Source organism: Synchiropus splendidus, chromosome 6 (genome assembly GCF_027744825.2).
Source record: "Synchiropus splendidus isolate RoL2022-P1 chromosome 6, RoL_Sspl_1.0, whole genome shotgun sequence".
Taxonomy (NCBI): Eukaryota; Metazoa; Chordata; class Actinopteri; order Syngnathiformes; family Callionymidae; genus Synchiropus; species Synchiropus splendidus.
The window spans coordinates 5,768,749-5,781,989 of record NC_071339.1 but is presented as its reverse complement, the minus strand read 5'-3'; the positions used below and the strand labels follow the sequence as shown (position 1 = coordinate 5,781,989).

Sequence of the window (13,241 nt, the reverse complement as noted above, 5' to 3'; positions counted from 1 at the left end):
GGACGGGGGAGGAAGATGGATTTTTGTTTTTAACTGTTGAACTGTTGGTTAAATGATATTGCATTTGTTTCATAGTCTGGCATATCCAGCCATGATAGATTTTCCTGCATCATAAATTGTCCAACCAACATTACAGCTTCTGAGCTGTCGATAAAAAGCACCTGAATTGTGGCACAGGAAGGTCTGAACATCCCAGATAGATCTGCAAGCACGAGACATGAATGCTGAAGCGTTGAATAATGAAAAACTAAAATGCAAAACGTTACATAAACAACAGAAAACATACACCGCATAAATTGAGGCTCTATCATTCTACACAAGCTGCGTGATCAGATAGCAGATGTTAATCTAAATATTACATGGCAATGATGGAATCATATCACAATAATGTGGAGGCATTTGGGTGCATGAAAAAAGTAAAAAAGAAACGCTGCTGTCAACTATTAAGTATTAGCCAGATTTGTTGGACCAGCAGATGGAGTACAGACGAAGGAAATCCTGATACCAGAGAGGTTGAGCTCTTGGGGGGGTTAGGGAGGGTGTGGGGGTGGGGTCTTCTCAATAATGAGCGCAGTCAGCCAAAGTCAGTAACTCACTCGCACGCCTCTGTAGCACCAGCGCCAAAACCCTCAGAGCCCGTAAGAACTCTTTGAGCTACAACAGGATGGAGCCGCTATTATGGCCACACAAACAGAAGGAAGCCTTATGAACTTTACACAAATGCTCAGTGCTCCGGGGCTGGACGGCACTGGAAGCTGAGGGGGAGATGGGTAGGTACCAGAGAGGGCTGGCAGCAGCAAAAAGCTTAGTGTTCTTGCACTCGGGCCAGACAAACCTGACATTGTCCTGGACTCTGCCCCAGGGGAAAAGCCTCTTCCCTTTTCCCTCGCTGCTCAGGCTCATTCAAGCTTTCGCTCAGCTGATTCATTCTCGTACGGACTTGACTTGCCGAGGCGAGAGGGCAAATGTTTGTGATCCTGAGGGCAGATTGACAGAGGCCTGAATATTTTCAACTTTTCAACAAACTATCTCAAGAATCTTGCTACTTTTATGGTGGTTATGGGATTTAAAATCATTCATGACAAATATTTAATATTTTAAAAAATAGAAAAAAAGTTGTTTGCGTTTTTTCTGACAGAGCTTGTTTATCATGGTACTTAGTCTACTCTGATTTAGACTTATCAGTATTGACTCACTTAAGATTTTATTGATAGCCCATCTTTCCTGGCCCCCAACTACATTGTAGAACTGTTGACACCTGAGAAGGTGATGGGTTGCAGCCTGCCTCTTCTATACGACCTGTATGTCTCCAGGACCCAGAGACGTGCAGGTCGGATCAGAGCCGACCCTTCTCATCCTGGACATGGACTGTTTGTCCCTCTTCCTCTGGCAAGAGGCTACGGTCCATCCAGACCAGAACCTCCCGTCACAGGAACAGCTTCTTCCCCTCGGCTGTCAGATTTTATTTTATTAACAACACTTGATTTCGAAACACTTTCCTAGTTGGTGGTACCCCACACTGACCATGGCAATAAATTCAATTCTGATTCTGATTCTGACCCAGCCAGTTCTAGACTTAAATCTCGAGGTGACAGACTTTTCTTTCAGGGCTCCTCAACCGTGAAAGAGTCTGCCTGAGGACATATGTAACACAACTGGCAGCGCCACCTTTAAAGCTCTGCTAAAAACTCACTTTTACAGGCAACAAGTAGCCTGCTAGCGTTTTCTGAGACTAATTTAAGAACATAAATATTAACAGCTTTACCAGAAATAAGATTTTCTCTACCTTTTTACCATATTATTTTAGAAGAGTCCACAATATCCACAACCTCACCTCAAAAGTCAAAGGGAGCAGTACTATCCTTAATTTTTTATTATACTTTTTCTCAACCACACATTGAAATGTTCTGCTCCACACGTCCATAGAAGGAGGATGAAAACATTTACAGCATATTTGAAAGGTGACAGGTCGATTACACATGTCCCATGTCCCATGTCCCTAAATCTAAAGAAATATTCGATGACACAACACTGAAACTTCTTCGCAAATACCATGGTAATTTGCAAAAACCCTCATGTTTCATCCTGAATATTTCAAAAATATGAAGGAAAAAAAAAAAGATTATCTCTAATTCAGGGCTTCTTTAAATGCGATCTTTGCCAAACAGTAGTCAGTGTTATCTAACTCCCACAAGATGGAATCCTGCAACAATGTTGTTGTCCCTTTTCAGCCGGGCGGAGACAGCCCCACCTTCTCTCCTCTGCTTAAGCAGATACTCGGTATTAAAAGTGCTTCCACACCGAGCCAGTGCGATATCTAAAGCGCCCCTCCAACCTGTCACGATAAGATAAATGTTAGCGCGTGAACGGGGGTTTAAAACGGAGTGAGGGGTGAACCATTTATATCCCTAAAGGAGGTCCAGATTGCTGAGGAAGCATGGACGCTGATTTACTCTTCCTCCATCATTTGGCAAATATCGGCCGCACAGTCTGATGGATTTAATTGAACTCTAGGCACATGGCCCGTTTGTGGGAAAGAAAAAAAAACTCATCTGCTACTCAGTCTGTCAAAAACGGCCAGAAAGGCTCCACTCTGGCACTTGCGTCGTGAAGTACGTCTCTTAGCCGGAGAACACATGCTATATGCCGTCAACTGTGAATCAATATGAACCCTTCCACCATGGGATTCTGTTGTCATGGTAACAAGAAAGGGTTGGTTCATACCAATCGGTTATGTATTGATTCCCGAGTATTCCATTTCAGATGCATTGTGAACTTGGGTTGGTGTCGTACTCTTTGCTGAGAAACCTGAGAAATTACTGTCAGACCAGGGACCGGTATTTGTTTATGACCAGCAACGGCAAATGAAAGCCAGGCAGAATTCCAGCGTTGAAATGGCCCACGTTTGTGTGCAGGTCTGCATTATGCGTGGCACTTTAATAGTCTCCACAATCATTCCCAGATACATGTTGACAGCTGATTTATTTACACAGCGCACTACAAAGACCGCGATCAAACGGCTGAGGACAATCGCCCATGAATGCCATATGTTCTGGCTGCTTACCTGAGCTCTACAAAATGTTTAGTGCTGAAACAGTGACATGGTAAGTTGTTACAAGCCAGAGTCCTGTGAGGCCAGAGGGAGGAGCAGGGGAGACAGACTGTAGCGGAGTGTTATCCAGCTCTCTCAGCCAGACTGCCGGCCATCGGAGCGTCACAGATGGTGCTCGCAGCATTGGCGGCAGTGATCAGGAGATCGCGGCTCCTGATTAGCACACCTACTGAACACAATGAGCACAACAACGTCTGTTCTGTCTCTAGCTGTATAGCACCTCGTGCTGCTCTGTGCTACACAAGCAGAGTGCGGTAAACAAGAGGCAGTCACCTGCTTTCAAGATAACGCTGCAGTTCTGTTAACAAGTTCAACCTTCAGCTATACCCACGACTGCTGAAGAGCATGAAGTCAAGAAAACACACTAACACTTTACTGCTGCCAATGGCAGATATAATCCCCAATATATATATATATATATATATATATATATATATATATATATATATATATATATATAGTGCTACCTTGGTTCTCGGCCACGATCTGTTCCAGACGGCCGTTTGAGAAGCGATTTGTTCGAAATCTGAATCGATTTGTTCGAAATCTGACTCGATTTTTCCCATTACAATGAATGGAAAAAGAAATAATGCGTTCCAAGCCTTAAAATAGTCTTTTGTAGGAGTGAATGTAGAGTGTCTGCTGCAGGTGGCTGTTCCTCTATGTGTGTGGCCGCTGCATGTGGGAGGGGTTGCCGAGTGAGTGACGTCTCTCCAGAAGTGAAGAGGTGCCCGGTGCGTGTCCAGCTCTGAATGTGCGCTTCTGTGCAGTTTGGCTGTGACAAAGTCATAAACCAAGTCACGCTCTGTCCCAGACTCGCCTCATCCCTGTCCCAGCTCCAGCCCACAACAGGACATCAAACCCTGGAGTGCGCACTCCAGCCTCTGTCTCTCTCTCTCTCTCTCTCTCTCTCTCTCTCTCTCTCTCTCTCTCTCTATATATATATATATATATATATATATATATATATATATATATATATATATATATATATATATATATATATATATATATGGATGAATCTTGTAAATATGAGATTACATTTCCACATGGTATTTTTTTCAATATATTTTCTTCATTTATCAGAAAGGGTTAAAGTGAGAATTACAAATAAAATTTAATTTAGTTTAAGACATAATGTAAAATAACTATTAATAAAATGGGTAGTAATAAATACAAAGACAAAAAAATAGTTGAGGTAAATTGGGCTGCACTTTTGACCACATTTGATTTAAGGTGTAACAAAAACACTTGTAGATGCGATCGGTTCTGGATATTCAGTGAAAAAAAAGCGGCTCAAATCCATTCACAGCGAGTAAGAAAAATAATAGACTGGCACTGGACAAAAGACTGATTTCTTGACTCTCTTATCTCCCATCGTGTCCAGTTAGAAGCCCACTCTATCATGCCCTCTCTTCTAGAATCAATAAGCTATTTCCCCCCAGGTCACTTTTCGCTGGAGCGAGGCCCCGACTCAACAGCAATTTAAATTGTGTACACACCTGACTGAGAAAAGAAATGCAAACATGAGCCTTAAAATGAATTCATTAGGACAAATGCACTGTAGTAATGAACCTGTAGGCATGGTAACCAGCGTTGCCTCGCTGGGACGTATAGTCCAGACACACAGGCAGGATAGGAGCAGGGATTCGGATGTAAACATTGGCACAGACGCTGTGTGCACAAACACACTGACATGGAGCGACTGCTCCCACTGCAGCGTGGATCAATCCCACCCACCCCCCTTCAGAAAAATGGCCAGGGTTTTGGTTGAAATCCACCTGTCACACAAAAGCTTCCGGAGGAAACGCTCCAGCTTGGAACAAGTCGTTCACCTCAAAGCAATTACGCCAAGAATTGGGATTCATTATTTCCAGAAAATGAGCTTTTTTTTCCACCTACAGTTCCACAACAAGAGGAGGCAGAGCAGATCATTCAGCAGCACGCCTCCTCATAATAAGCAGAAAGGATCTAATGGCCTTTTAAGGCGCATGCTTTGGCCCAGCTCACACACACACACACACACACATCACGGGGTCAGCTCTTCAGGACCGGTGGAGCAAGTCGGCCTGTCGGGCAACACAGTTAATCCTGCGGTGGAAAATGGTGGTGGGATATGTCTCACATGAGCACACAGCAAGAGATGATGGGGCAGACCAATATTGGTTTCTCCTCGTCTGTGTGTGAGCGTGTAGAGGGCTGGGGGCGCGGCCGGATTGTGTGTCTTTTTCGCACAGACATGCTTGTCAATAGGCCGGCGGGGCCGCTCTTTATACTGGCCAATTCAAAGAGCACACACAAAGACTTAAAACATAGTGTGTGGCCTGACAGTATTCTTCACTGGCTTTAACATGACTGGGAATGTCTTTGTTTCTCTTCGCTCCATCTTTAAAGAGTCGGCTACAACTGCGCTGACCACTTGTGAATTTTATAATAGTCTCTTTATTTTCGTGGAAACAGCGCAGAGATGGTGGGAAATCCAAAACCCTATGATTCACATTGGCTCTCTTGGCAGCCAATTAGCACATCTTCGGTGATGTGGCCGACGGGCACATCTCCATTAGCACGTGCACAACCGTGTAAACGCCCCTCCTGGCGTCAATTCACTTCACAGATTGTTCAAGGCTTCACTAAAGCTCCGCTGTCCCTTCTACTGCTTTCGCATGGATAAAGGTCACAAGTATAAATCTCACACACCTATAGAGTTTTGAACAGTTGAATTGTTTCATTTTATTTATTTATTTTTTTGGTTTGATGAAGAAGGCTTTCCGCTGCATCTAAATGAGCGCAGCGCGTTGCATGGTTCAAATGAGAGCCACCACAACTTCAGAAAAATCCCTTTTTAAAGATCATCAAACGTATTAAAACAAAGTGGGAAAACTAAGAAATGGATTACACGTAACGCGTGTCGGAGGTGGTCGTGGACATGATGGTTTTCAGCAAGTTTTTCACTGAAAAATCCCCCCAAAAACATTAGAATGACTGTAGTCCGTTGCTCATGCAACTGAAGTTGTCCATTCCACCTGGACATTCGAAGAGACGGACCGCGTGAGGACTGCTGCAGACTGGAGATTTACTTCTCATGATTCAAAATTGGCGTTTTTATTGTCACCAAATCAGTCAAAACTTCCCCTTCTGCTTCATTGTTTGGCTGCATTTTGTGTTATTTATTTCTTTTTTGGTGGGGCTGCGTTTCCTCCACAGTTTCAAGTACAGTCCAAGTACAGCTGCCTCGCTCAAAAAGCCACATTAAAACAGTCAGAGAGAGGAGGACAACAAAAAGGGACAATTTTGGAAATCCCCCACAAACCCTTGCAAAGTTGCAGAGTCACCAAAATACTAATTTAAATAAAAGTGACAGACTTCTCACCTCATTGAATATTTTTGCAATGCTTTTTCTTTTTCATTATTTTCTTTTTTTATTTTTACCTGGAACTTTTCATGGTTTGTCTGCGAATGATTCCTGCACGCCATCAATCTTGCAATTGTCACTCACATTGCAGTGTGGTCTGAAAATATTTTCTGCAAAACATTACTTCCCAAGTAAATCAAGATTTATTGAATGTGCACTTCTTTCAGAAAAGGGGGAAAATCCCCCTTTTCTGTAATTCTAAAACAATAAGGTGCACATCTACCAACTTCATAATAATGCAAATTTGTCTGTAGTTTTCTGTATTTTTTTATTTATTCTGTCTACTGTAATGCATTTTATATATCTATATAGGTGTAAAAAGTCAACCTAAAATACTTTTTTAACCTTCATTTATTTTATTTATTTATTTACATATTTTGCAAAAAAATAAAGAAATAAATAAAATAAATGAAGGTTAAAAAAGTATTTTAGGTTGGCTTTTTACACCTATATAGATATATAAAATGCATCAACTAGATAATTATGTATATGACTTTTAACGCCTGGAAAACCATCTCAAGGAGGCAGATAGTTTCCAGTTGAGTACGATGGCGCGTTTCCAAGTCCATGTTTCAAAATGCTTTGTTAAGTGCATCAGTTTGAGTAGGTTATCATTCACTCAAATGAGTGCACCAGAACGCCACAGCATAAAGTGAGTTTTTATGCCTTCGAAGCTGGTTAATACAAAATAAAAGCTTAAGATATGTGAATGGAAACATAGTTAAATGACAAATAAGTCATTTAAAACAAAGTGGAGTTACCATGAATATAACAAGAGGTTTTCATTTTTTTTAAAGCAAACAAGGTAGCTATTTCAGATGTATCTATCGTAGTATTTTATAAAAATGAAGGAGGATGAACAGCTATGTGTCACTGCTTGTTCAGGAATCTAAAATGAAAATGTATTTAAACGTAATATAGTATATTAATAATGATATAGCTTCATTTCACCTTGGGGTTAAAGACACTTTAAGCATGCAAGCAAGTGACATAAGAACATATGCCTTTGATCTCTTTGTTTACCGGCAGACGGGGCGAACAGCCGACTGTACGAGTTACAACTATCAAAACAGCAGATTGACCAACTCTTTTATTTGGCACAGTTCTGACAGCAGATGGCTGTCGTGCATGAACACTGTTGATTTATTAGCTGAGGACTTTACCCACTTTTGCATGGGCAATTATAAGCAAAACCAACTGGTGGGCACAGCGCCACAAAATGAATTGAGTTAGTTGAAGATGCGCACTACAGTAAATCGCATAAACAGATGTGACTTGTCATTCAGAGTTCGCTGCAACCATGACCCGCATGAAATACCCTTCACAATACAAACAACTACACTCCAGTCTGAAAGAGAGTGACATCTTTGCTCAAGCTGAAAAGAAATAGAGGACATCTAAAGAAAAAGGGAAAGGGGCATTTGGAGTTATTACCTTGTGTCATTCTCACATCAAAAGATCCGCCTGAAGACAAAACATCTCTTTGTGTTTTTGAAGTGTGGGTGGAGGTTTGCTGCATGAAAGTCACTGAACGGCGAGTCGACTGTACTTTGCACTTCACACTAGAAGTAGCAGCATGTTTTCATACTTTTTTGTCTGTCAACTTCACTTCAATTCAATATCACATGCTGAACATATTTCTCAACTACTAGTAAACCAAAAATAAGTGTCTTCTTGGTCTAACTAGATTTGTGCCATATAAACATGCGAACACTGCATATGAACACTTAGAAGACATTTAAGCTTCTAAAACTCCAAAATAATATCATTTGTTGAAGTTTAAAAGTATTGATTTTGCATTTACACCAACAAACACTGCTGCTTAACTGTGGACCAATGAAGGTTCCCAAAAGTTCCAACTCAGCTTTGCATTAAAGGCGTGAGGCTGTAAAAAAATCTATCTTAAGAAGCACCAGACACACACAGGCAAAGGGTAAAGTGCCCATTCCGACTGCATAAACAATTCCTCACTCAATAATATCTATTAGCCTCCGAAGTGATACAGAGTGGGATTAAATCTAATTTGCTTAATCACAAAATCGAACACACCACAGAGCCTAGACATGGAAAGAAAAAGGATGTGGAGTCATTATAGTCGCCCCATTATCTGTACCTTCGCGATATAAAAGCAGTATGGATTTCAGCTCGTGGTTGGGACCACATCCTATGTTAAGCACTTGCGGGTTGAAAATCGGAGAGTGTACTGTAAGTGTTCAGGTGAAGAGATGAGGTCAGCAGTCTAACACAAACCATCCAAAGGTGAACAAAAAAACAATGACCAGAGAGCTAGAAAATAATAGTTGTTAGAGTTTCAACAGGGATTTGCGTGGCGGCTTTCATTGGCGCCGTGGTGGTGCACCACGATTGTTTACATGTTGCGGAAACACAGATTTGTGTTGTAACAGATTTTTCTATTAACATTGTGTTGTGTCTAAAGTCAATAAGTGTCTTGTAGAAGGGTTTTAAACCCATTTGCAGTTGGCTGACAGGGACAATCGTGACAATGTGTCACTGTCGATGCTCCAAAGATCACTTGGTGCGACAGTTTGTAGTGAAGCCAGTCATGTGACCAACACCACTGACGGGGACAGAATATCGGAAGATCCATCCAGCTGATCAATAGTGACACTTCTGTGCTTTACCCAACATCCAAAGGGCTTTCTGAAAGCAAATGGAATTAACTTGCGGAAGGAAAAGTTTGATTTCCCTGTCAATTGTGCCGATCAATACCATAGTCAATGCTGAACACAGGCCAGCTAAAAATGTCACTTAAGGTTTTGAGCAGTGGACATAATCGATTCCTTTAAGAAGCGAAAGCCTTTACTTCGTCGCAGCCTTTCTCCGCCAATGCAGATAAGGAGTAATTGCTTTCAACTGAAGGCTGTCAGGCCCTGATTTGCATTCACATAATCCAGAACCTTCAGTTGTTCCCAAGTGGAAGTTTGATATACTTTAAACTCCTGTTCCTGCTGAGTTATACAGAAGAAATGGCACCGACGTCTGACAGACTGCCATCCTTAGTAAGTATTGAAAAGTCAGGCTTCAACAGAGGGTTCATTGACTTTGAGGAAAACAAACCTCTGTCCGGCACCAAGAACCGCAGTCACATGTCTCTTACTAGAAGAAGATTCCAGCGCATCGATGCCACCACTGTCGTATCTCTCATGTTTCAAAAAGCGTCTGGATTTTTTTCAGCCTGCATCACCCGACTGGGCTGCTCGAAGCCTTGTCATGACATGGGAACCCTTATAAACGTGTTAAGAGCCTCCGGCATTAGCATTTTGGAGTCGGTTGAATGGAGCCGTTTGTGCCTCTTCCTGTGCCTCCCTGAAAGACTCCATTAAAGGGAGATTTGAGAATTGCTCTGTTTTGGACATTCTGAAGTTGGAGCAGAATGGAAAGAACTACGATGGTAATCGGTCCATTTGACTTGTCTATGTCTACAGAATGTACTGTCATGAAAGTGCAAACATAAATGGTCATAATTGGTCAGCCTTTTTGAAATAGCGCTTTATATTTACTCCGGCTGGTCCACCACATAAACAGAGGACCACAGCAAGTCAGCATGACTGAATCATAGTCGTAAATTATAGAGATAACAAGGGATTCTGAATAAAAGTTTGCATTAAAGTGCAGTTTTATTTGTAAAAATGATCTGCCTGGTCGCGCCGTGAGCTATGGAGACCAGATGCTCCTTTCAAGGGTGTGATAATCTGTTGGAATTGGTCTATAAAAACTTGCTCAAACCCCACTTTAACGATACTTTACTTTTATGAAAAGGCCATTCAAAAATCCAGAAATGAGCACCAGTTTATGCCTGTTCTCCATTACAGGAGCACATATGGGCGCAACATGTAAAGCACTTTTATGTGCATTTTTTCATCAAATGTAATCATTTAAACTTGATACTAAACAGAAATAGGTAGGTCCACTTACTGCATTGATGCTCCGCCACATGTAGACGTGTGTGCAGAGAAAAGCAGCCTCCATTGCATCTTAGTGAGCACTTGATATATGATATTCTTGCATTATAATAGATAAAAATCCATCATAAAAGCAAGATGATGATGGAGCCAATTCACTTGCTTTAATAGTTTACAAACGGCTCCTTGTAAATAGCAAGTACAGTACATAGATATGTAAATTCAAGCGACATGTTTCCGATCTTTACATGCCTGCGATAGATCATCAGACAGCAGCAACAAGTTAGAAGGTGGAATCCTTCCTAGCATTACATGGCAGGAGATCTACTGCAAGCTTGACTTCTTTCTCTTAGATCACTCAGCGTTTTTTTTTTTTTTAAGGTGGGCAATAATAACCCACTAACAAGTGTCAAGACTGATCTTTGATTTTGTCCCATGCTGCGTTCACAGCAGGTTTGTTGGTCAGACTGAGCTATTCATTGTGCTGTGGGACTCTTTTAACACAAATCCTTCGCTTATTCTTTTTTCATTTAATACGTGGAATGATGCTTGTCCATGTTCCGCCTCCCTCTGGGAGGCTTATCACATACGTCCCGTATTATCGTTTGTGTCAAAAATGAAATTAGTTGGATGAGCTATCAGATATGACCCTTCACCAGTCAGTGAAAAGAATACAAGTCGAATTATCGCAAACAGGAGTCGCCATATTAGTTCTGTTGTGGTGACTACTACTATAGTTATCACTGTGCGGCATTCTCCGGGATGAATTGGATCTCTTAAAGTTATTTTAATAATATATTGTAGTCTACGTTTTTCCAGCATAACTGACTCTTTGTATTTGATGTGTATTTATTCAGTTATGCTCAAGTGAGGACATAAGTGGGAATGGGAGTAATATATATGAGAAGCAAAAATAAGAAATTGAGCTGCAATATTATCACTTCTATTTTCAACCACAGAGTTATAAGAACAAGCAACTTGCTTTCCTACTCTTTTTAGGCACTTTAAATATTCCATATAAATTAAACAAACTTAGCTGTGTCCAGGTTCTATTTACAGTTAATACTTCCATTTACAGAAAATCATCTGCAAAGGTATTAAGAGCAAAACAAAATTGTCAATATTGAGCACTCAAAACACACATTCAATGGTAAACATTGAACGAATGAAAACAGGATTGAGGACAAGAATGTAAAGGGTGAAATGTCTAGGTTGTAATTATGAATACACTTGTTATATAGTACCAATTGCATGCTACATTTTGGCAACGTGATAAATGCAACTCTGCAGAAGCAGACCTACTTCACCTCAACCTTCTGTCCTGCCAACTACAAACTTCACTCAGCCAGTTTGGTAATATCAGAGTTGACTATTACTCGTCGGTCGACCTGGTTCAAACTTTTGCTGGGTGATGACCCGGATAACTGAGCGCTCTCACAAACACCAGAGTTGAAAATTATGATAGAAAAAATTGCCATTAAACTTTTTTTCTGGGGAGACGGGGCTGGTCCAGCACACTGTACAGGAAGGGGGTGGTTTCGGGATATTGATCCTTTGCAATTGCAATGTGGAAAGCTGCTTTTAGTGCTGCTTAGTGCCACTAAATTGGGTTTTCGACTTGGATTGAGGCGTATTTTTGTCCATTTTATGGACATGCATTTTTAACGTGGACGTACCTCCAAAATGGAGCACGAGTTTGGTTATTGCTCACAGATGAATTTCTTTACAGACCATAGAAATAGAATTAAAATAATGCCACTCAGGAACTGGAAGTAGCAGCTGAACCGAGGTTTTTCCATTGCACCCACAGACAGGGGGGCAGATGTTGAATTTAGGAATGGTCCGCAGATCAATGGGGGCTATTGATCTAAATGAATATTGATCAGCATCAGGTAGGAAACGGCATAGCCATGGGCCTCATCATCAGCACTGAGGCAGCATCCATGAAAGCACCCACCCAAAAGTCTTCTAGCAGCTCTAACTAGAGAAATACATCGAAAGACAAGACCACCGATGCTTTAACCAAGCAGCTACATATATAGAATCCAGCGCATGCGCTCACTCAGAGTGGGATTTACTGGGACTGTATTGATCGTACATTGGAGACAGGCGTGACCCCGGAGAGCTGGGGAAACAGTGGGAGCTAAATGACTCCAGGCCCATTGGTAAAGAGTTCATCTGGGTGCCTGAAAATCTATAATGGCACTATGGAAACAACAGATGGGGGTGAGAGTGATCGGCGCTTGCACGTAATTGGAAAAAGATGGTCATGTTAAGCCGCGGAAGGAATAAACAAACATGATAAATGTGGCTGCGGCTGACCTTTCATTGATTTGTAAATATCGCGCTTAACACCTCCCTGAGAAATTGAGGTAATAAATCTTACTGAAGGATACGCTTGAATATTTTCGTTCCTGAGAAGTGGATTAGGGAAATTTAAAGACAGTGGGGAGGACAGAGTGAGCACATCAACACCACCCCCTTTCTTCAGTGTAACAGTGCCGTCTCTGTTCCCACTCCTGCTCACAGTGCCTCTTTCCCAAATTGAAATGAGTAAACAAGGACATCTTTTGCCGTCCTTAAGTGAAGATTAACAAGGACTAACTTCCCAATTTGCTTTTTATAGAAGTGAACAAGGCCTGACAGGGAAGGGCAAGAATTTAATTTCCCTTTCCCCAGCCAGACATGTTTTGTATTCCATGTTCAAGCAGTGTAGGAACAGTAAATTCTTGTCTTGTGAATTCATTCATGTGTTCACACCATCGGGTCTCAGATGATCTCAGCAAATGTGCCG

At 41.5% G+C, this 13,241-nt stretch overlaps 1 protein-coding gene across 10 annotated transcripts in view; it reads right to left on the bottom strand.

Annotated features, from left to right (window-relative positions):
• chl1b (cell adhesion molecule L1-like b) overlaps nt 1-13,241 on the bottom strand; it is an 81,589-nt gene that overhangs the window by 54,078 nt on the left and 14,270 nt on the right. Inside the window, exon 1 of one of the 10 annotated variants that reach the window (XM_053866937.1) lies at nt 836-1,185. The exons of the other annotated variants lie outside the window; for them this stretch is intronic. The gene's annotated coding sequence lies outside the window, so the exon portion shown is untranslated. Of the gene's footprint in view, nt 1-835; nt 1,186-13,241 lie in introns of those variants that run through there. 10 annotated transcript variants of the gene reach the window in all.